This window comes from Arachis stenosperma, chromosome 7, assembly GCF_014773155.1.
Source record: "Arachis stenosperma cultivar V10309 chromosome 7, arast.V10309.gnm1.PFL2, whole genome shotgun sequence".
Classification (NCBI taxonomy): domain Eukaryota; kingdom Viridiplantae; phylum Streptophyta; class Magnoliopsida; order Fabales; family Fabaceae; genus Arachis; species Arachis stenosperma.
In genome coordinates this window covers 46,480,615-46,506,088 of record NC_080383.1, presented here as the reverse complement: position 1 = coordinate 46,506,088, position 25,474 = coordinate 46,480,615, and the positions used below count along the sequence as shown (strand labels likewise).

The 25,474-nt window shown below is 41.1% G+C and overlaps 1 non-coding gene across 1 annotated transcript; it reads right to left on the bottom strand.

Annotated features, from left to right (window-relative positions):
• Positions 1-23,184: 23,184 nt before the first annotated feature.
• LOC130943234 (small nucleolar RNA R71) lies at positions 23,185-23,292 on the bottom strand. The gene has a single exon (XR_009071761.1). It is a non-coding gene; the product is annotated as a small nucleolar RNA R71 (small nucleolar RNA).
• Between the last annotated feature and the right edge of the window lie 2,182 nt (positions 23,293-25,474).

Here is a 25,474-nt window from a genome sequence, read left to right as displayed (position 1 = left end):
CAAACCATGGTGTTTGTTGGATTTGCATGAGATGTTCATCTGGGAAGCTTTCATTTACAGGTAATGAAGCCTGTTGAATTGTCTCTGGTGGTAGCCTTGACAAATGATCAGCAACCAGATTTTCAGTGCCTTTCCTGTCCCTCACCTCAATGTCAAATTCTTGTAAGAGTAGAATCCATCTGATAAGCCTTGGTTTAGCATCCTGTTTTGACATCAAATACTTGAGAGCAGCATGATCAGTATAAACCACAATTTTAGCCCCTATCAAGTACGATCTAAACTTATCAAATGCATAGACCACAGCTAACAATTCCTTCTCTGTTGTGGTGTAATTTTTTTGAGCTTCATTTAATACCTTACTTGCATAATATATGACATGATGCAAGTTTCCCTTTTTCTGTCCAAGTACAGCACCAATTGCAATTTCACTTGCATCACACATAAGTTCAAAAGGTAAATTCCAATCCGGGGGTGTGATGATTGGTGCTGTTGTGAGTTTATGTTTTAAAGTTTCAAAAGCATGCTGGCAATTTTTATCAAAAACAAAAGGTTGATCATTCATCAAAAGGTTACTCAAAGGTTTAGCTATTTTAGAAAAATCTTTGATAAACCTTCTATAAAATCCTGCATGCCCCAAGAAACTTCTAACAGATTTCACATTAGTTGGTGGAGGGAGTTTTTCTATTATTTCCACTTTTGCTTTGTCAACCTCTATTCCTCTTCTTGAAACTTTATGACCAAGAACAATCCCCTCAGGTACCATGAAATGGCACTTCTCCCAATTTAAAACTAAATTAGTTTCTTGGCACCGTTTCAAGACAAGAGTTAGATGGTTTAAGCAAGTATTGAAAGTGTCACCAAAAACAGAGAAGTCATCCATGAAAACCTCTAAAAATTTTTCAACCATATCTGAGAAAATGGAAAGCATACACCTTTGAAAAGTGGCTGGGGCATTGCATAATCCGAATGGCATTCTTCTATAGGCAAAAACTCCAACTGGGCATGTGAATGAAGTCTTTTCTTGGTCTTTTGGATCCACCACTATCTGATTATACCCAGAATAGCCATCAAGGAAGCAATAATAAGCATGGCCAGCCAACCTTTCAAGCATTTGATCAATGAAGGGAAGTGGGAAGTGATCTTTGCGTGTGGCATCATTCAACCTTCTATAATCAATACACATTCTCCACCCTGTCACAGTTCTGGTGGGAATGAGTTCACTCTTCTCATTAATAATAACTGTCATCCCACCTTTCTTTGGTACCACTTGAACTGGGCTTATCCATGGGCTATCAGAGATGGGATATATGATTCCTGCATTCCATAATTTCATTACTTCCTTCTGGACAACTTCCTTCATTGCAGGGTTGAGTCTTCTTTGAGGTTGGATTACTGCTTTGGAATTGTCCTCCAAAAGAATCTTATGCATGCATACTGTGGGGCTGATGCCTTTCAGGTCATCAATGGTCCATCCCAAGGCATCCTTGTGAGCTCTGAGAACATCAAGAAGCTCTCCTTCTTCTTTCTTTGTCAAAGCCGAATTGATGATCACCGGGAGGCTTTCTGAAGTGCCAAGGAATGCGTATTTGAGATGAGATGGTAATGGCTTCAGTTCTTGCTTTTGCACCTCTTCTTTCTTGCTTAGTTCCACCTCTTTATTTATGAAAGCTTCAGCCACATGTTCCTCTGTTGTCTCTTGATTATCTTTTTCTTGCTCATGCTGATCGATGTCTAACATTTCTTCCACCAGGCTCTCTATCATGTCTACCCTCAAATGATCTTCTTTCTCTGGGGGGTGTTGCATTGACTTAAAAACATTGATGATCATTTGCTCATTGTGTACTCTGAAAATCATCTCTCCTTTTTCCACATCAATAATGGTTCTTGCAGTTGCTAGAAATGGTCTGCCTAAGATGATTGAATTGTTGCCTTCCTCATCGGTATCTAGGATTACAAAATCTGCAGGGAAGACAAACTCTCCAACCTTCACTAGCAAATTTTCCACAATTCCATTTGGTATCTTGATTGATCTGTCTGCCATGACTAGTGACATCTTGGTGGGTTTGAGTTCTTCTATTGCCAACTTCTTCATCATGGACAAGGGCATTAAGTTGATACTAGCTCCAAGATCACAAAGGGCTTTGTCCAAGGATAGTTTGCCTATAGTGCATGACACTACAAAACTCCCTGGATCCTTGAGTTTTGGTGGGATTCCCTTTTGGAGCACGGCACTACATTCCTCACTAAGCATCACCGTTTCCTTCTCATTCCAATCTCTTTTCTTGTTGATGAGCTCTTTTAAGAACTTGGCATACAGGGGCATTTGCTCCAAAGCCTCTGCCAAAGGTATGTTAATTTCCAACTTCTTGAAAGTCTCAAGAAATTTGTGGAAGTGCTGGTCCTTTGTTTCCTTGTGAAATCTTTGTGGATAAGGGAGTGGGGGTGTTGAGCTCTCCTCCACTTGATGCTGTTTTGGAGTTGGTTCCTTCAAGATCTTCTTTCCTTTCTTCAAATTCTGTGGCTTGTTGTCTTCCTCTGTGAGCTGTTCTGGAGCACTCTTGCTTATTGTGTCTTTGTTAATGGTTTCATCATTCTTTGTTGGCTCAGTGTCATTCTCCATAAGCTTCTTTGTTGCTCCTTGGCTACCATCTGTTAACACCCTTCCACTTCTTAGTTGCACCACCTTGCATTCTTCCTTTGGATTGGGAATGGTATCACTAGGTAGTGAACTTGATGGCTTCTCAACAGAGATCTTCTTAGAGATTTGTCCAATCTGCCTTTCTAGGTTCTTCATGGAGGCTTCTTGATTCTTGGTTGTCAATTCTTGGCTCTTCATTAGTTTCTCCATGAGTAGCTCTAGATTGGTGATTCTTTGTGAGTCTTGAGAGATGGTTTGATTTTGGGGTGTTGATGGATGAAGATAAGTGTTTTGGTTAGTTGGGTAGCTATTGGGTGGGTATTGGTTAGAATTTGGGTAGTTGTTTTGTGGTTTTCTGTATGAGTTTTGGTTAGTGTTTGGCTGGGGGTTGTGGTTTGTGTTTTTCCAATTGTTTTGGCCTGTGTTTCTTTGCCATGGTTGTTGGTTTTGGTTATGGTTGTCTCCCCATCTGAGGTTGGGATGGTTCTTCCAAGATGGATTGTAGGTATCACCATAGACTTCATTTGTTCCAGGATTTTGGTTATGCATGTATTGGACCTGCTCTTGTTGTTGTTCTTCTTGGGTTTCTTCACTTTGCACCCAAGTGGTTGGAGGTTGGCTTGTGGTGCTCACTGCTGCCACTTGCAAGCCATCAATCCTTTTGGCCATTTGTTCAAATTGTTGTTGGATCTGCTGCTGCATCATCTTGTTTTGAGCTAAGATTGAATCAACTCCTTCCAACTCCATTACTCCTCTTCTTTGTGATGGTTGGCGTTGTCTTTGATGAACAAAGAAATATTGGTTGTTGGCCACCATCTCAATGAGGTTTTGAGCTTCCTCTGTGGTCTTCATGAGTTGTAAGGATCCTCCTGTAGAATGATCAAGAGCTTCTTGAGCTTTAAGAGTGAGTCTTTCATAGAAGTTTTGCAACTTATCCCATTCAGTAAACATTTCTGGGGGACATTTCCTCAATAGAGCCTTATATCTTTCCCATGCTTCATATAAGTTCTCGGCTTCCAATTGAGTGAATGTTTGAACCTCTGTCTTCAACCTTAGGACTCTTTGAGGGGGGTAGAATTTGGCAAGAAACTTGCTCACCAAGTCATCCCAAGTGTTGATGCTTTCTTTTGGAAAGGTTTCTAGCCATTGAGTTGCTTTATCCCTGAGAGAGAATGGGAAGAGTAGCAACTTGTAGCTATCAGGGGGCACACCATTTGTTTTCACTGTGTCACAGATTCTCAAGAAAGTAGACAAATGTTGGTTTGGATCCTCCAAAGGCCCTCCTCCAAAAGAACAATTGTTTTGCACCAGAGTAATGAGTTGTGGCTTGAGTTCAAAGTTGTTTGCATTGACATTGGGAGGAAGAATGCTACTCCCACAATGCTTGGCATTTGCAAATGTGTATGAAGCCAAGACTCTTCTCTGATGTTGATTATTATTGGCTCCTTCTCCTGGTTGATTGGTATCTCCTTCCATGTCTTGGAATTCCTCCTCAGATTCTTCTTCTCCCACAATATTCTTCCCTCTTTCAGCTCTTCTTATTCTCCGAAGAGTCCTTTGATCAATTTCAGAGATGATAGGAGAAGATCTTCCTATACCTGACATACAAACACACAACAATAAACACACAAACCCAGAAATACAATGGAACTTCAATCTGTAGTCTTAGAATGAAGTTTTAGTTAGTTTAAGCAAAAATTCAAACAGTTAGTGTGTTAGTAAGAATTAGAATAACAGAAAAGAAAAAGTGCTTAATCTAGACCTCCACTTCACTTAATCATTGTCAATCTATTTCAATCCCCGGCAACGGCGCCAAAAACTTGATGTGTGGAAAACGATCCAACACAAAACTCACCGGCAAGTGTACCGGGTCGCATCAAGTAATAATAACTCACATGAGTGAGGTCGATCCCACAGGGATTGAAGGATTGAGCAATTTTAGTTTAGTGGGTGATTTAGTCAAGCGAATCAAGTTTTGGTTGAGTGATTTGTGTTTAACAAGAATTAAATGACAGTAAATGTAAAGGGGGAAGGGAAAAGTGCAGTAAAATAAAGAACAGGAAAGTAAAAGTGCAGAAACTTAAAGAGCAAGAAAGTAAATGACTGAAACTTAAAGTGCAAGAAACTTAAATTGCAGTAACTTAAATGGCAAGAAAGGTAAATGGCTTGAATATAAAAGGGAATTGAGGAATGGGATTGCAAGATCTAAACAAAGAAGAAATAAATTGCAGTAATTGATTGAGCAGAATTTGAATCAGAAGTAAAGAGCATTCAAACAGAAAGGAAATAAAATGCAGTAAAGGTTCACAGAAGAACCCAAAATGAATTGTGATCTCAGGATCCCAAGGGCTTAGGTAGCAGAGCCTAAAACCCAATTTCCTTCCCAGATCTGAATTATCTAAGCAATTGACAGAAAATTAAAGAAGAAGCAATAGAAGAACAGAATTGAAACTGAATTATGCAGAAAACAATTTGAGAAGAGTTTGAATGGGAATTAGGACAGAATTTCCCCAATTTCACACACCCAAAACTAAAAAACAGAAGAGTAGAATTGCCCAAGGGAAATGAGGAAGGAGATCAGTCAATTCTCCCTTGATCCTCTTAGTGCTCGGACAAGTCTCTCAAGAAAGCTCAAAGAAAGTGAAGCTCAAAATAAAAATTCAAAGCTCAAAGTAAATGTAGCTAAAAGGGTTCAAAGTAAAGGTCCTAATTCAATCAAACTAACTCCTATTTATACACTTTCTATTCTTGGATTTTGGGATTTGGATGGGCTTTTGAGTTGGTGAAGAAATGAATTCAAATGAATTTTTAATTTGAATTCTGGCCCAAAAAGTCACTCCCATGAGGCTGCCCTGCCCTTGTGGAGGGCAGGGCAGAAAATTGAAGCTTGGTGCGTGGATTTGGTGCGGCCATGTGCGAGTCTGGCACGAGTTTGGTGCGCCAGAGGCTGCCCTGCCCGCGCCAAGGGCAGGGCGGGAAAGTTGGTGCTGCCAAATTGAGGATTGCGTGCGGATGATGCTGCCAGGAACAAAACTTGGTGCGCCAGAGTTGATTTTGGTGCGTGGGTGACGATTAGATTTTTGACGGTTTAGAATTTCTCAAATAAATTCTCGTTGTAAAGTATAGTCTCTAAACCAATCGCTAATCCTTTCGTACAAAAATTTGTTTGTCACAAGTACAAACCCCTAAAATCTATAAACCGAAGTATTTAAACCTCGGGTCGTTCTCCCTAGGACTTACAATAAAGTGTCTTGTTATTGGTTGTGAATTATTTTGGGGTTTTAGATGAGAAACATGAATAGTAAATGGTAAGAAAACTTTATTAACAAAATGGTCTTGGCAAGGTTTGGTTGTCAAGGGTCTTCATCATTATCACTAGCCACAAGTATGGTAGTTGCAAGGATTAATCCCACTTAGTCATCCTTAAATCAATTAACAAAGGAAAGTCAAGTGAGTTATATCAATCCTAGTCCATAAGTCCTAGCTTTCCACTAATTGGATTAATGAAGGCTAGAGTTAATGGCTATCAACTAGCAATCAATTGGACACTAGTGACTCAAGAAATCCTAAGTTACCTTCTCAAGCCAAGAACATAAAATCCTACTCTAACATCCTCTCAAGCATTTCATCAAACACTTGGAGGGTAATGAAAGAAAGCATTCTTATTTGTAAGAATAAAAGGAATCAACAACTAACAATTACAAAGAATGAACAAAACAACAATCAACAACATCACAATCACATGAATTACCTCAAATTGCATTATTAAAAGAAAACAAAAGAATAACACTAGATCCACAACAAAAATGAAGAATTGCAAGAATTAAAGTATATAACTAGAGAGAGAGAGAAGAGAAGAGTAAGAATTAACAAGTGAAAGGTAAATCAAAGCATGAATTAAACCTAGATCTAAGGAAGGGGATTAACCTAAACCTAATCCTAATTCTAGAGAGAAGTGAGAGCTTCTCTCTCTAGAAAACTACTTCTAACTAAAACTAAACTAATTTCTATGTGTGTGTGTGTCATCCCCCTTCAATCCTTGGCTTTTTATGTGCATTTTGGCGCCAAAGTTGGTTGCTGAAACCTTCCCAAAATCGCCAGGCACGTGTTACATAAATGAAGTCATGTGCCATCATCGGCGCGTGCGCGCATGGTACGCGTGCGCGCCCTTGGCTTGTTTCGCAATGTGCGCGCGAGCGCCTTGTGCGCGTACGCGTGCTTGGCCGAAATCAATTCTTTGGCTTTTTGTACTTCTCTCCACTTGCATGCTTCCTTCCTTGCCTTCTTTGATCCATGCCTAGCCTATTTCAATCCTGGAATTACTAGCAAACACATCAAGGCATCTTATGGAATCAAAGAGGAAATAGAATTCATCAAAATAAGGCTTAAAAAGCATGTTTTTACACTTAGGCACAAATATGGGAGAGATAACAAAACCATGCTAATTTATAGGCTAAATGTGACAAGAGGTTATCAAAATACTCTAAATTCAATACAAGACAAACCCTCAAATTGGGGTTTGTCAACCTCCCCACACTTAAGCCTTAGCATGTCCTCATGCTAAAATAAGAAGGAACTAAGGGTTATGACATTTATTGAATGCAACTAAACTATATGAATCCTATCTAAATGCAACTACCTAAAATAAATGCAAATGCTCAATTCAAACACATCAACTTGCCAAGAGAGTATGTATAAGCACAAGGGCTAGGCAATAGGAATTAATTCCAAACCACAATTGCATTGAATTTCCAAAAAGAATTTAAACTTGCAAGAATATAGATAATATGGGTGAACACATGTAGTTGAACTTTTGAACCCTCACCGGATGTGTATCCGCTCTATTCACTCAAGTGTTTAAGGGTCAATTCACTCAATTCTCTTCTAATCAAGCTTTCCAAGATTTGATTTTCTTCTAACAATCAACATTTATTCAATGCATGCATACATTCATCATGAGGTCTTTCATTTAGGTTGTAATGGGGTTAGGGTCAAGGTAGGATCATTTATGGTTAAGTGTACTAGGATTTGAATCTTTGATTAGCATAGACTTTCCCTCCTAACCTATTTAATGACCTATACAAATGCAAGCTATCCTAACTACCCATTCTTCACTTTTTCTTACATACTCATGCATTCTTATTTGATTCATAACACATATGCATTGATTCCTTTTTATTGACTTCACTTTGGGGCATTTTGTCCCCTCTTTATTATATATACTTTTTTTCTTTTTCATCATCATTCATTTTTTTTTCTTTATTTTTTTTTCTTTTTCTTTTTTTTTCTTTTTCATTCATTCTCTTTTTTTTTCTTTATTACATACAAGAACATCAATGCATAAGGTCTTTACATTTAATCAATACATGAATATGTACCCAATTCCTAAACATGAAAGTATACTACCCCTCTTATCCCATCCAATGTTCCCAAGCCTCACCAAACTTGAATAATAAACACTCTCACTAGCCTAGGCTAATCAAAGATCCAAACAAGGACTTTTTCATTGGTTTTCCGCCTTGGGCTTGTAATGTGCTAAATTGAGAATAAGTTGGTTGAACATAGGCTCAAATTGGCTAACAATGGAGAGTAAAAGGTTGGCTATTTGGGCAAGTGGGCTAAAGAAGTAATGGCCTCAATCATATAAATGCATAAATACAAGAAATATATGGATATATAGAATCAAGCAAATCAAGGATTACAATCATAGAAAGAGAACAATTTCACACAAGAATGGAAAATAAGTGGTTATAAAATGTAACCACATCAATAGGCTCAAGTCTCACAAGCTTGTGTTCTTAGTTCAATACATGCTTCACAAAGTATGAAATTCAAGCAAGTTTTCAAAAATTCTCTTTCAATCAATTGGGTTAATGCCCTATATTTAAACTTCTTGAAAAATCTCAATGTTTGACTAAGCATTGTTGTGATTGAAAAGTTCAAAATTTTCTTAGTTCACCCTTTTCTTTTTCATTTAAAACCAATATATCATGCAAAAGGGTAGCTAAATATTTGCAATTCGAGTATGATTCTTATCACAACTACAAACTAAAAACAAAGATAAACAAAATGTATAAAGAAGAATCCAACTAAAAGTATGGAATCTATCATCCAAAACATCTAAAAATATCCAAAAGCATCAAAATATCTAAAATTCAAAATAAGCAATAAAAGTATCCCAAAGCAACTAAAAATGCATCCAAATATATACAAAATGTGCAAAATAGGATAACTAGGCTGAAAAAGTTCACCGGTTCCCAAATAGTGCTACCGGTGCCCTCCCCACACTTAAAACCAAGCATCGTCCTCGATGCTAAACCGGAGGATCAGTGGGAGGTACAACGATAGGCTCAGGCTCGGACTGTGGGACCGGCTCCTCATGAATCTCTAGTGGCTCTGTAGTGGCAGGGGAGTCCTGCTGGACCGGCGCCTCTGCAACCTCCTCCTGATGATCCTGATCATCGGAGGCCGGAGAATCGGGAAGCGGAGGTAGGTCAGCACCCAAAGAAATCAATGCCTGGTCCATCCGATCTAACCGGCGTCGAACATGGCGTCGCTCTCGCTCCAAGAACCGGAAAAGACGCTGAACTAGGAGATAAGTAGGCTCAGGGGCAGCTGGAGGATCTGTAGATGATGATGGAGCTGCAGCAGTAGAGGATGATGGGGCAGCCGTAGGGGCAGAAGGTGAAGGCGTCCCCACGGTAGCTCTAGCCCGAGATCGGCGCCGAGCAAGTGGCTTCTCGTGCACCCAACCACCCCAGGGGATAGTAACCTCCCTGTCATCAGCATCAGTGGGTGGTGGTCGCACATCATCATCCAACCACGGAACATCTGCCAGGGCCGCCATACTCGTGACCAATGTAGGAAATGGAAGTAGGCCACGAATATGCGCCCGCCACATACACTGTCTGATCAGTCTAGGGAAAGAGACTTCCTTCCCCTCCATAACACACCCAATAAGTAAAAGCATCTCCATAGGAATCTCAGAGAAGTGGGTGGTGGGAAGGACATAGCAGGCAAAGATCATCTGCCAAGTCTTGGCCTCCCTAGTCAAGTGGGTAAACAACATCCCCTTCGGCTTGGTGTTGTTGGCATCCATAACCCAAGTAGCCTCTGGTACCCCAATAACAGTCCTGAGCGCCTCATAATTAAAGGTCATACTGTGAATGGCTAACTCAGCCTGCTGATGGGCACACAACTCATCCGGAACATGCCGGCACTGTAGTGCCTCCTCAATGGCAGTCTCAGTGATCATAATCTCCCTACCCCTCACCTGAACCGAATCTAATGTCGGACGGAAGAAGTTGCAGTAGAATTCCTTCACCCAAGACACATTAATATCCCCCAAATCCCGGTCGACAAAGTCAATACCCAAATCAATGATCCGACCGGAGATAGGACGTCTCACATCCATCGGGAGAAGCAACTTCTTCTCAATGTTGAGCTTTGTAGTCCGATACTTTGAAAATCGGAGCTCACAGTAGAGATTAGGGAATTTGTCCGGATTGGTGGAAGGTAACTGCTGATTTTCTTTGTCCACATCATTCAATGGGTTCTTAGCATAATGCTTGTAGGTGGATGGAATGGAAGGGGTAGAGTGTTTTCTCTTCTTTGAGGTAGTGGCTACGGCTTTGCCTTTATCCGACATCCTGAAAAGAAATATGATAGGATATAATAAGGCATTTAGCATTTAACAAGGAAAGCATGCTTAGGAGACAATTGTCAAAAAGAAACAACCATGATGTTGTAATGAATAGGTAAATGTGAACAAATAAACCAAGAAAGCAAATATCATTAAAAGTAACAACTCACATTCAAAATGCAAGAATATCATCATAATTTCGAAAGAATTGTTAAAAAGGGTCAAAGGTGAGCAGGAGTTAGAGAATTTAGTAGGTTAAAGAAAGTGGATTAGTAATATGATGAGATTTATGCACAGTGAACGGAAAAGTTGTGGTTCATGTTCACAAAGAATATGCAAACCCGGAAAGTCAAAGAGAAACGGGATGTTGCCCAAAATTGGATTAAAGACCAAAATGAACTAATTTCCTTGAAAATTGGGCAGCATTCCGGCTTAAAATTGGACGTTCCCGGATAGCAAAGTAGCACAATTAGCATAAAAACAACATCAAATAGGCAAAATATCAAAAATCTCAACAGTGGTAAGTCATTCAGTCCAAAATCAACACACAACATCCAAATAAGCACACAGCAATGGAAGCACGAACGGAGCACTTATCAGGCCTAGAATCCTCTATCCAGCCCTAGCTACCTAACCGCAATTATTTCTAACTAATCTAACATGCAAAATCTGCATTCAACTAATTAACATGCAAGAGACTAACTAACATATATGAACAATAAAAAGAAAAACAGAAAAAAAATGCAGAAACGGAGTAGGAACCTGGGAGCAGAGAGGAACGAAGAAGAGAAAGGAAACTGGGGGGTGGTGCTAGGAACTGCGCCGCCGTGAGCGGTGGCCGGAAGTGGCAGAAAAGAGGCGGTGGGGGTGCTGCGGCCTAGAGAGAGAGAAGAGAGGGAGCGGATGAGAGTAGGAAAGGGTGAATGAATGAGAGAGAGACCGTGAGTAGTGGCGGCTGCGGTGGTCGGCGGCGGTGGTGGTCGCGGACCGAGGGTGAAAATGAGAAATGGAAGGGAGGGAGGGAGAGAGTGTGAGCGAGTGGTGGTGAAAGAGGGAGAAAAGAAAGGGTTGGTGGGAACAGTGGCGGAAGTATGTGGAGCTGCGGCCGCCGGCGCTGCTGCTGCGACGGACGTTGGAGGAGAGAAGAGGAAGAAGATGAAATGAGGAGGGGGAGAAGTGCGCTGTGGCGCAACGCTCTTCGCGTATTAGGGTTCCCATTTTTTTGAATCGGCGCGGGCGCGCACCATGCGCGTCCGCGTCCATTGAGTAAACTAGGGATCTGCGCGTGCGCGTAAAGCGCACCTGAACGTGGATGAGCAAAATGGGAAAGGACGCGTGCGCGTACAACACGCGCACGCGTGCATGGAGTTGGGCTATAGGCATAGAGTTGGCCCAACTCAGGCCTAACTCTCTGGAGAATGGCCTGGAAGTGGCGTTATCGGATCGGCGCGCACGCGGCATGTACGCGTCCGCGCGCATCGAGAGGAATGGAGATCCACGCGTGAGCGTGCAGTGCGCTCTAGCGTGGAATGGCAGAAGAGGTATGGGCACGTGGGCGTAAAGTGCGCGCACGCGTATAGTTGATTGGGCCTGAGGCTTAGAGTGGGCTTGAGGCACGCCCAACTCTCGGGTCCGTGGCCTAGAGTGGTGGCAGCACGCATGGATGCGTGCGCGGCGAGTGCGCGCTCGCGTAAATTGTTAAGGTATGCATTGGCGTGTCGGCGCGATGTGCGCGCTCGCGCATACCGAGTTGGGCCTGGGGCTTAAAGCTAGCCCAGAGCTGGCTTAACTCTCTGGAATGTGGCTCGAAATCTTGCGGCAGCAAATCGGCGCGGACGCGGCAAGTGTGCGTCCGCGTAAATATCCATGTTCTGAGAAACGGCGCGCACGCACCTAGTGCGCGTCCGCGTGGGTTGAGTTGGGCTCAAGGCATGATGTTTGCCCAAGGGAGGCCCAACTCTCGGGAGTGTTGGCTCGTGGGGCATCCACGAAAGGACGCGTGCGCGTGCATGGTGCGCTCGCGTCCACCCCTTTCTCTCCTTTTTTTTTTTTTTTTTTTTTTTAGATGCTCCCCTTATTGTTCACAACTCTTATTCACTCGACTATCATACAATTCACAAAGATGCAATTTTGACATTATGCATCTACTACTAAACACAACATGTATATGACTAGGCTAACAATTAAATTGTACAAACAAATTTGTATGAAACATTTACCTACAATGGTAACTCAAATCACTTATTAAGTAAATGTAAAAGATTGGAAAGAGTTTACCATGGTGGGGTGTCTCCCACCTAGCACTTTTAGTTTAAGTCCTTAAGTTGGACATTTTGAGAAGCTTCTTATCAAGGCGGCTTGTGCTTGTATTCATCCTTGAACCTCCAAGGATCTTTGCTCCTCAATTGGTTGACAGAATGTCCAACCATCTTTATTAAGCTTGGGCAGATTTCTATCCAAGATATGAGTCCCCATAGTTGGTTGACATGCTTCGATCCGGGATCCCATATCTTATTCTCACATCCATCCGTTAGTTGAGTCTCATGATTTTGTCGGATGAGCGGATGGCATAAATGTGATTGACACAAAGAATTCTCTTTATTCCACCAATGCTTCCTTCTAGATCCATACAAAGTGATCCTTGTCCCAACATCATCCCTATATCTTGAGGTCTTGACCTTAATGAGCTTAACACCTACTTTCCAACCACTACACAACTCATTCTTACTTTTAATTCCACAAAGAGTTCTAAGTTGACCATCATTTTCAATCAAACCATATTCAAGTGAGAAATTAAAGCTTAGAGATAGAGATGTTACCCACTTAAATGTTGTGTTGGATGGCGCTTTAGGAAGGAAGGCTTCCCCACACTTAGACAATGCAAGGTCCACTTCCTTGTGCTTCTCTTTGATTGTTTCCACCTCTTCAGAATTTTCTTCAATTTCAACCTCATCGTCTTTGTTACGTGGCTTGGTGTTGTCTTCAAGAGACTCATCTTGTCTAATGAGAGGCGATTCAATTTTGGATAAAAATTCATTGATGAATGAGTTCATCTCTTGATCAACCTCTTCATATTCTTCAATTTCAATATACACCATGCCATTTCCGTCTTCCTTGGGAGGTTGTGCACACTCTTCTATAATTTGAGCTTCATGTCCAATGGGCGAGGGTTCCATTGTAGAGAGGAATTCATCCATGATTGAATCCATCTCTTGATAAGCTTCTTCCAAGTCTCCAATGATGACATGCCTTGGAGGTTGCGCACCCTCCTCAACATCAATGTCAAGCTTCTTGGAAGAGTTCTCCATGATGCTACATTCCCATGGACTTTCAACGTCTCCTAAATCTTCGACCACTTCTTCCTTTTCTTCAATAACCATAGGCTCCTCCAATTGCTCTAATACAAAATTTGATTCCTCCTTTTCCACCGAATTTTCCAATTTCTCCTTCATACTTTGCTCTTCTTTTGACTTTTTACATGGGGCTACGGAAGCACCTTGAGTGTTCAAGCATTGGTAGGCTAAGGTAGACACTACCTTGGTCAAGTTGGTCACAAACTCAAGTGTATCCCGCTTCATGGCCTCTTGTCCTTGAAGTAACAAAGTGAGAGAATCGTCCATTGGGGCTTGTGGTGGGTAGGAAGGTTCATCATTTTGGAGAGAGGGTGCATAATAGGAAGGTGGTTCTTCTTGGTAAAATTGTGGAGATTGTGTGCATTGAGGTGGTTCTTGGTAGTAATCTTGATAGGGTTGTGGTGGTTCTAAGGATTCTTGCTCATAATGGTCATAAGAGTATGGTAGGGATAGTTGGTCATATGATGGATATGGATCATAGGAAGGCGCTTGGTATAGAAAGGCTTGTGAGAATGGTTGAGGTTCATGTTGAGGATAGGATTCATAGGCGTATGATGGTGGTTGTTGAGTGCCACAAAAAGAATCATCATAGCCATTAAATTGGCATGCATTAGGATGGAAGTTATACCTATAAGTATCCGGAGGTTGTTGCCAATAGGAGTGATCAATTCCTCGAGGCTCCTCCCATCTTTGTTGGTTCCATCCATAATGAGTGTCATCATTGAGGTGCACGTTTCCTACAACACAATTAGAACCAAGCTCAAAGCCAAAGTGAGAATTCATATTGAGAGAACAAAATAAAACTAACAAAAATTAAGAAACAAACAAAAGATAACCTATTCACAATATTCACATATGTACAATAACCAATAACACAACACCATTGCAAGTCCCCGGCAACGGCGCCATTTTGACGATTAGATTTTTGACGGTTTAGAATTTCTCAAATAAATTCTCGTTGTAAAGTATAGTCTCTAAACCAATCGCTAATCCTTTCGTACAAAAATTTGTTTGTCACAAGTACAAACCCCTAAAATCTATAAACCGAAGTATTTAAACCTCGGGTTGTTCTCCCTAGGACTTACAATAAAGTGTCTTGTTATTGGTTGTGAATTATTTTGGGGTTTTAGATGAGAAACATGAATAGTAAATGGTAAGAAAACTTTATTAACAAAATGGTCTTGGCAAGGTTTGGTTGTCAAGGGTCTTCATCATTATCACTAGCCACAAGTATGGTAGTTGCAAGGATTAATCCCACTTAGTCATCCTTAAATCAATTAACAAAGGAAAGTCAAGTGAGTTATATCAATCCTAGTCCATAAGTCCTAGCTTTCCACTAATTGGATTAATGAAGGCTAGAGTTAATGGCTATCAACTAGCAATCAATTGGACACTAGTGACTCAAGAAATCCTAAGTTACCTTCTCAAGCCAAGAACATAAAATCCTACTCTAACATCCTCTCAAGCATTTCATCAAACACTTGGAGGGTAATGAAAGAAAGCATTCTTATTTGTAAGAATAAAAGGAATCAACAACTAACAATTACAAAGAATGAACAAAACAACAATCAACAACATCACAATCACATGAATTACCTCAAATTGCATTATTAAAAGAAAACAAAAGAATAACACTAGATCCACAACAAAAATGAAGAATTGCAAGAATTAAAGTATATAACTAGAGAGAGAGAGAAGAGAAGAGTAAGAATTAACAAGTGAAAGGTAAATCAAAGCATGAATTAAACCTAGATCTAAGGAAGGGGATTAACCTAAACCTAATCCTAATTCTAGAGAGAAGTGAGAGCTTCTCTCTCTAGAAAACTACTTCTAACTAAAACTAAACTAATCTCTATGTGTGTGTGTCATCCCCCTTCAATCCTTGGCTTTTTATGTGCATTTTGGCGCCAAAGTTGGTTGCTGAAACCTTCCCAAAATCGCCAGGCACGTGTTACATAAATGAAGTCATGTGCCATCATCGGCGCGTGCGCGCATGGTACGCGTGCGCGCCCTTGGCTTGTTTCGCAATGTGCGCGCGAGCGCCTTGTGCGCGTACGCGTGCTTGGCCGAAATCAATTCTTTGGCTTTTTGTACTTCTCTCCACTTGCATGCTTCCTTCCTTGCCTTCTTTGATCCATGCCTAGCCTATTTCAATCCTGGAATTACTAGCAAACACATCAAGGCATCTTATGGAATCAAAGAGGAAATAGAATTCATCAAAATAAGGCTTAAAAAGCATGTTTTTACACTTAGGCACAAATATGGGAGAGATAACAAAACCATGCTAATTTATAGGCTAAATGTGACAAGAGGTTATCAAAATACTCTAAATTCAATACAAGACAAACCCTCAAATTGGGGTTTGTCAGTGGGACGCTGCAAAAACGCTGCCCTGCCCGCGCCAAGGGCAGGGCAGGAACGGTTTGGTGCGCCAGGGACGAGTTGGTGCGCGCGGATCGTGCCAAGGAAGGAATTGGTGCGCGCGTTGGTGCTTCTTGATGCGCCATACTCACGATTCTGCCCTGCCCGCGCCAAGGGCAGGGCAATGACCCTTCCTTCATGGCCCGTGTTCGAAACTGGGCGGAGGCATGCGCTACACTAATTTTCCTTGGTTTCTTGGCACGGTAGTCATCCTTAAGTCTTGGCTTCCTCATGGTTCCTTGTTCGAACCTTGTAGCATGCATGGGTGACCTTTTCCCTTTGATTTTCTTCCTTATGGTGCCCGATTCTGCCCTCCACAAGGGCAGGGCAATGTTCTCCTTCTCTTGGCTCCAAGGCATCATTTTGTGTTCTGCCCTTGGAGTGGGCAGGGCAGGGTTGCCTTCATTGTTTGGTCACTTTATGTTGCTCTCCTAGAGGGCATTCTGCCCTTGTGGAGGGCAATGTTGCTTCCCCCATTGTAATGCGGCACGCTTCTCTCCTCTTTGGCCACGCTTTCCTTCTCTTGTGTCACGCTTCTTAGGCCACGCTTTTCATTTTCTTTTCTTTTCTTCACCTACAATAAACCAAACAACCACTCAAAGTATCACTAAATTCAAGAGGCTTATAAATCAATTAAAATTCAATTAAAATAAGCTTAAACCTCATGGATTAACATTAATTTCATAGTGGTTGCTTGATTTAAAGAGTTTATGCATTTTCACTCCAAATCACTTACTTAGGATGCAAGAAAGTGCATAAATGCTAACAAAACAAGTGAAATTAGCTTGAAAAATGGGTATATGATGACTTGTCATCAAAGGAATTCTGTTTCATTCTCCCTCTGAGATTTCTCTTGTTTGCCTTGCTGCAAAATTTTAGTGAATTTCAATTTGAATCACAGTTCTCTTACTGCTTTCATCTTTAATTTTTCTGCATCTTGTTTGCTGTTGGATCAAGGAAGGGATTGAGATCTAGACTTGTTTTCTAGTCTCTTTGATTCCCTGAGGTCAATTTTATTTTGCAATTTAGCTGAGATCTTTGCTACTCTTCTGTTTTTTTTACTGTTTTATTGAAATTGTCAAATGCTCTTTGAGATTTGAGAATTGATCTCAGTCTTCTACTACGTTTACTTTTCTGTAATTTCCTTTCCTGCATTCTGCACTTTCACATTTCTGTTCACATTGAGCTTGATTTAATTTCCTGCACATTTACATTTTTCGCAATTTAAATTTCCAATTGCTTAATCTATTGCTTCCTTTAATTTCCAGCACCCACTCCCCTTTACATTTGATGCAATTTACAATTCTTGCAATTTAAGTTTCAGCTATTTTACTTTCTTGTCCTTTAAGTTACTTGCAATTTTACTTTCTGCAACTTTAAATTCCCTGTCATTTATAATTCTGTTGGATACACTTCATCCAAATTCACCTCAATGTTAGCTTGACTAAACTAATCACCCACTAAAATTGCTTGATCCATCAATCCCTGTGGGATCGACCTCACTCTAAGTGAGTTATTACTACTTGATGCGACCCGGTATACTTGCCGGTTAGATCTATGTGTTTGGAAAATTTGTTTTCCACAAAAACACCATCAACTATAGCTTGCTTCATACCAACAATCTCCGTGGGATCGACCCTTACTCGCGTAAGGTTTATTACTTGGACGACCCAGTGCACTTGCTGGTTAGTTGTGCGAAGTTGTGTTTATGCCATGGTATTGAGCACCAAGTTTTTGGGGCCATTACTAGGGATTATTTGAGTTGTGAAAAGTAGTGATCACAATTTCGTGCACCACTGATGATATCATCTGTCGGTTATAGAGCCAACCTGACAAGTCCTGGTAGCTAACCAATGGACTGTCCCTCTGTCGTGTCTCCCCAACTCGAGTTATACTCAATATAAATTTGATCATAATCATGATCCATATCCTCACCCTCACTGGTGAATATTTACGTGGGTGAGCTCATCTGGGGCTTTCATAGTGCCCGGCCACCCTGACGACATAGGGTCAAAAGAGCTTCGAGTCTCAACCTGGAGCATGTGGTGGCTAGCCACTACTTCCTCCCAGGGAAACTCTCATCTCCAACAGTGGAAGTACAACATTCACAATTCATTCAACAGCATATATGCATTTATACTTAGCCATAATCATGGCTCCGCCGTAACACGGTAATAATCTAGCCATCCGGCTCACGGTTAAATCCATAACCAGCCAATTCATTAACAATTACGGCTCTTCGGCCCATGGCATAACAAACACTTCCACCACCATCCTCCGCATCTCACATAATCATGCTTAATCCTCATTGATCATTCGTTTTTCCCTTGCTTCACTCGCAAGTCACCACATTCCCTAGCTCCTTTTCTCATTGCTAGGCATATCATAATGATTTAAGACATAAGTGGTGAGATCAAAGGCTTAGAAGTATGAAATTTGGCTTTTAAAACTCAAAAATCAACTTTGGGATGAAAACCGGGCCATGCGTACGTGCACTCCAGGCGCACGTGTGGATGGCCACAAAACTCATCGACACGTATGCGTCATGCACGCTAACGCGTGGATTGAAAAATAGCCAAGCGACGCGCACGCGTTAGCCACGCATAAGCGTGGGTGCTTTCGTGCCCCAGGCACAAAACTGGCACAACTCTCTAGAAAATGGCTGGGTATTGGGTGCAACACATCGGCGCGCCCGCGCACACTACGCGCACGTGTAGATGGTGCTTTCTAGAAGAACGGCGCATACGCGCCAAGTGCGCCTACGCGCGGGGGTCATTCTGCTAAAAATTTTCTAAGTTAAAAGCTGCAGAATTCACAGATTCAACCCCCAATCTTCCAACGGACATAACTTTCTCATTTTAAATTGTTTTTCACCCGTTCTTCGAACGACATGGACATCCAAGATCCAATTTCATTTCTAAATAGATTTGGCGCAAAACGAAGATCCGTCGTCCAAGTTATGTCCCATTAAAGTATGCCCAAAACCAAGTTTTCCATACAAAACCACAAGGTGCCATTTGCAAAACAAGCCATTTTCAACTCTTTTCAAAATCAATCAAAACATGCCAATTTCATCCCTTTTCTTTGAAATCAATAAAAATATATCAAATTCAACCTCAAGCCTCCTCAACTCACACATTGACACTTTACCACAATTCACAAAAATTACTATCCCATCATTTTAACCCACTTCACCCAAGTCGTTCAAACTCAAATACATTGACATATCATATACTCTTCCTCATGCCAATTTTCAACAACACCAATTCCAATAAATCATCATTGTACACAATCAATATCATACTCACCATCAACATATTAGATACGGAAAACCGAGACCATACCTTAGCCGATTTCCCAAGCTCAACCGGAGCACTTCCAAACTACTTTTTCCTCAAGCTCTCAAGGCCTCAATGATGAGCGGATAATTTGTACGCTTTTTGGCATTGTTTTTAGTATGTTTTTAGTATAATCTAGTTAGTTTTTATTATATTTTTATTAGTTTTTAGTTAAAATTCACTTTTCTAGACTTTACTATGAGTTTGTGTGTTTTTCTGTGATTTCAGGTATTTTCTGGCTGAAATTGAGGGATCTGAGCAAAAATCTGATCCAGAGACTCAAAAGGACTGCAGATGCTGTTGGATTCTGACCTCCCTGCACTCGAAGTGGATTTTTTGGAGCTACAGAAGCCCAATTGGCGCGCTCTCAACGGCGTTGGAAAGTAGACATCCTGGGCTTTCCAGCAATATATGATAGTCCATACTTTGCCCAAGATTTGATGGCCCAAACCGGCGTTCAAAGTCACCTCAAGAAATTCCAGCGTTAAACGCCGGAACTGGCACCTAAATGGGAGTTAAACGCCCAAACTGGCATAAAAGCTGGCGTTTAACTCCAAGAAGAGTCTCTACACGAAAATGCTTCATTGCTCAGCCCAAGCACACACCAAGTGGGCCCGGAAGTGGATTTTTATGTCATTTACTCATCTCTGTACACCCTAGGCTACTAGTTTTCTATAAGTAGGACCTTTTACTATTGTATTTTCATCTTGAGATCTTTGAATCTTTTGATCACTGGGAGGCTGGCCTCACGGCCATGCCTAGACCTTGTTCTTATGTATTTTCAACGGTGGAGTTTCTACACACCATAGATTAAGGTGTGGAGCTCTGCTGTACCTCGAGTATTAATGCAATTACTATTGTTCTTCTATTCAAATCCGCTTGTTCTTGTTCCAAGATATCACCTGTTCTTCAACTTGATGAATGTGATGATCCGTGACACTCATCATCATTCTCACTTATGAACAAAGTGACTGACAACCACTCTTGTTCTACAAGCATACGAGGCTTAGTGAATATCTCTTGGATTCCTGATACACGATGCATGGTTGATCGCCTGACAAACGAGTGCTCGCCTGACAAACGAGCCAGCCATTCCGTGAGATCAGAGTCTTCGTGGTATAGGCGAGAACTGATGGCGGCATTCAAGAGAATCCAGAAGGTCTAAACCTTGTCTGTGGTATTCTGAGTAGGATTCAATGATTGAATGACTGTGACGTGCTTCAAACTCCTAGCAGGCGGGGCGTTAGTGACAGACGCAAAAGGATCGATGGATTTTATTCCGGCCTGACCGAGAACCGACAGCTGATTAGCCATATGCTGTGACAGAGCATGGGAACATTTTCACTGAGAGGATGGGAGGTAGCCACTGACAACGGTGAAACCCTACATGAGCTTGCCATGGAAAGGAGTAAGAAGGATTGGATGAAGACTGTAGGAAAGCAGAGAGACGGAAGGGAAGGCATCTTCATTCGCTTGTCTGAAGCTCTTACCAATGATATACATAAGTATCTCTATCTTTATCTTTATGCTTTATTCGTTTATCACTATACCCAATTGAGTCTGCCTGACTGAGATTTACAAGGTGACCATAGCTTGCTTCATAGCAACAATCTCCGTGGGATCGACCCTTACTCGCGTAAGGTTTATTACTTGGACGACCCAGTGCACTTGCTGGTTAGTTGTGCGAAGTTGTGTTTATGCCATGGTATTGAGCACCAAGTCTTTGGAGCCATTACTAGGGATTATTTGAGCTGTGAAAAGTATTGATCACAATTTTGTGCACCAAGTTTTTGGCGCCGTTGCCGGGGATTGTTTGTGTATGGACAACTGACGGTTCATCTTGTTGCTTAGATTAGGTACTTTTTTTTTCTTCAGAGTTCTTAAGAATGAATTCTAGTGTTTCATGATGATCTGTTGAAATCTGGCTGGCTGTGAAGCCATGTCTAATCTTATTGGACCGAAGTTTCAACTAATCATCACAATAGCTTGTTGATTTCTATCAATCTTGCTGTTGGAGCAATGATCTGCTAAGGCTTGGCTGGCCATTGGCCATGTCTAGTGTTTTGGACCGAAGCTTTCCTTGAAAGCTTGGCTGGCTGTGAAGCCATGTCTAATTCCTGGACCGGAGTCTTAGACTAGCATTGCAATGATTCCTGGAATCCAAACTGAGAATTCTGAAACCTTTATTTTCTATTTCCATATAATTTTCGAAAAAAAGCACAAAAATTTTTTTAAAATCATAAAAACCAAAAAGATTTTATGTTTCTTGTTTGAGTCTAGTGTCTAAATTTAAGTTTGGTGTCTTGCATGCCTTGTTTATTTGATCTTGGTTCTATTTTCAAGTCAATAGTACAGGGAACTGAAGATTCAGAACATGCAGCAGAGGAATTACACAGAAAAAGCTGGGCGTTCAAAACGCCCAGTGAAGAAGGACAGACTGGCGTTTAAACGCCAGCCAGGGTTCCTGGTTGGGCGTTTAACGCCCAAAGAGGTAGCATTTTGGGCGTTAAACGCCAGAATGGATACCATTCTGGGCGTTTAACGCCAGGATGGCACTAGGGGGAAGATTTTGTTTTCAAAATCAATTTTTTTCAAGTTTTCAAAGTTTTTCAAAATCAAATCTTTTTCAAATCATATCTTTTCAATCAAATGTTTTCAAAATCAATTTCTTTCCTTTTTCAAAGATACTTACTAACAATTAATGATTTGATTGAACATCTCAAGATTGTTGCCTTTTCTGTTGAGAAAGGTTTAATGTTCAAATCATATTTTTTTCTTGTTAGGCAAGTCATTAATTTTTTTAAAAAATCATATCTTTTAAAATTGTTTTCAAATCATATTTTTTTTAAAATTTGTTTTCAAATCAAATCTTTTCAATCATATCTTCTTAACCACATCTTTTTCAAAATAGTTTTCAATCAAATCTTCTTAATTTCTAAATTTCAAAATCTTTTTCAAAAATCACTTGATTTCTTTTTTACTTTGAATTTTCGAAAATTATCAATCAATTTTTCAAAATGTTTTCAAAATCTTTTTAATTGAATTTTCGAAAATCTTCTTCCTCTCTTCCCACATCCCTCTATTTATGGAGTACTACTCCTTCTTAATGCACAATTCGAACTTCATCTAATTAAAGTTCGAATTCTTCCCCTTCTTCTTTCTTCTATTTTTCTTTTCCTCTGACACCTCAAGGAATCTCTATACTGTGACATAGAGGATTCTATATTTTCTTGTTCTCTTCTCTTTCATATGAGCAGGAGCAGAGACAAAGGCATTCTTGTTGAAGCTGACCCTGAACCTGAAAGGACCTTGAAGCGGAAGCTAAGAGAAGCCAAGGCACAACTCTCTGTTGAGGACCTGACCGAATTCTTCAAAGAAGAAGAACCCATGGCAGCCGAAAACAACAACAATGCCAACAATGCAAGGAAGGTGCTGGGTGACTTTACTGCACCTACTCCCGACTTCTATGGGAGAAGCATCTCTATCCCTGCCATTGAAGCAAACAACTTTGAGCTTAAGCCTCAGTTAGTTTCTCTAATGCAACAGAATTGCAAGTTCCATGGACTTCCAATGGAAGATCCTCATCAGTTCTTAGCTGAGTTCTTGCAAATCTGTGACACAGTCAAGACTAATGGGGTTGACCCTGAGGTCTACAGACTGATGCTATTCCCTTTTGCTGTAAGAGACAGAGCTAGAATATGGTTGGACTCACAACCTAAAGACAGCCTGGACTCATGGGAAAAGCTAGTCAATGCCTTCTTGGCAAAATTCTTTCCACCTCAGAAATGGAGTAAGCTTAGAGTGGAAGTCCAAACCTTCAGACAGAAGGATGGTGAATCCCTCTATGAAGCTTGGGAAAGATACAAACAATTAATCAGAAAGTGTCCCTCAGACATGCTTTCTGAATGGAGCATCATAGGTATTTTCTATGATGGTCTCTCTGAACTATCCAAGATGTCTTTGGATAGCTCTGCTGGAGGATCTCTTCATCTGAAGAAGACGCCTACAGAGGCTCAAGAGCTCATTGAAATGGTTGCAAATAACCAATTCATGTACACTTCTGAAAGGAATCCTGTGAACAATGGGACAGGTCAGAAGAAAGGAGTTCTTGAGATTGACACTCTGAATGCCATATTGGCTCAGAACAAGATATTGAATCAACAAGTCAATTTGATTTCTCAAAGTCTGTCTGGAATGCAAAATGCACCAAGCAGTACTAAGGATGCTTCATCTGAAGAAGAAGCTTATGATCCTGAGAATCCCTCAATGGAAGAGGTGAATTACCTAGGAGAACCCTATGAAAACACCTATAATTCTTCATGGAGAAATCACCCAAATTTCTCATGGAAGAATCAAGAGAGACCTCAACAAGGTTTCAACAACAACAATGGTGGAAGAAACAGGTTTAGCAATAGCAAACCTTTTCCATCATCTTCTCAGCAACAGACAGAGAACTCTAAGCAGAACCCCTCTGACTTAGCAACCATGGTCTCTGATCTAATCAAAACCACTCAAAGTTTTATGACTGAAACAAGGTCTTCCATTAGGAATTTGGAAGCACAAGTGGGACAGCTGAGCAAGAAAATTACTGAACTCCCTCCAAGTACTCTTCCAAGCAATACAGAAGAAAATCCAAAAGGAGAGTGCAAAGCTATAAACATGGCCGAATCTGGAGAGGAGGGAGAGGAAGTGGACGCCACTGAGGAAGGCCTCAATGGGCGTGCACTGACCTCCAATGCGTTCCCCAATGAGGAACTATGGGAATCTGAGGCTCAAAATGAGACCATAGAGATTCCATTGGACTTACTTCTGCCTTTCATGAGCTCTGATAAGTATTCCTCCTCTGAAGAGGATGAGTATGTCACTGAAGAGCAAGTTGCTAAATACCTTGGAGCAATCATGAAGCTAAATGACAAGTTATTTGGAAATGAGACTTGGGAGACTGAACCTCCTTTGCTCACCAAAGAACTGGATGACTTGTCTAGGCAGAAATTACCTCAAAAGAGACAAGATCCTGGGAAGTTTTCCATACCTTGTACCATAAGCACCATGACCTTCAAGAAGGCCCTGTGTGACTTAGGGTCAAGTGTGAACCTCATGCCTCTCTCTGTAATGGAGAAGCTAGGGATCTTTGAGATACAAGCTGCAAGAATCTCACTAGAGATGGCAGACAACTCAAGAAAACAAGCTCATGGACTTGTAGAGAATGTTCTGGTAAAAGTTGAAGACCATTACATCCCTACTGATTTCATAGTCCTAGAGACTGGGAAGTGCATGGATGAATCTATCATCCTTGGCAGACCCTTCCTAGCCACAGCAAAGGCTGTGATTGATGTTGATGGAGGTGAACTGATCATTCAAGTAAATGAAAAATCCTATGTGTTTAAGGCTCAAGGATATCCCTCTGTCATCATGGAGAAGAAGCACGAAGAGCTTCTCTCAATTCAGAGTCAAACAGAGCCCCCACAGTCAAACTCTAAGTTTGGTGTTGGGAGGCCACAACCAAACTCTAAGTTTGGTGTTGAACCCCCACATTCAAACTCTAAGTTTGGTGTTGGGAGGTTCCAACATTGCTCTGAGTATCTGTGAGGCTCCATGAGAGCCTTCTGTCAAGCTACTGACATTAAAGAAGCGCTTGTTGGGAGGCAACCCAATGATTATATTTTATATATTTTCTTTTTTTATTTTATGATTTTTGTAGGTTGATGATCATAAGAAGTCACAAAATCCATTGAAAAAGCAAAAACAGAATGAAAAACAGGAAGAAAAACAGCACACCCTGGAGGAAGAATTCACTGGCGTTTAAACGCCAGTGAGTCTAACAGTTGGGCGTTTAACGCCCAGTCTGGCACCATTCTGGACGTTTAACTCCAGAAAGGGGCACCAGACTGGCGTTAAACGCCAGAAAAGGGCAAGAACCTGGCGTTAAACGCCAGAAAAGGGCAAGAACCTGGCGTTAAACGCCAGGAATGGGCATCAGCCCGGCGTTTAACGCCAGAAATGGCTCAAAACGTGATTTTTGATGCCATTTGGTGCAGGGATGACTTTTCCTTGACACCACAGGATCTGTGGACCCCACAGG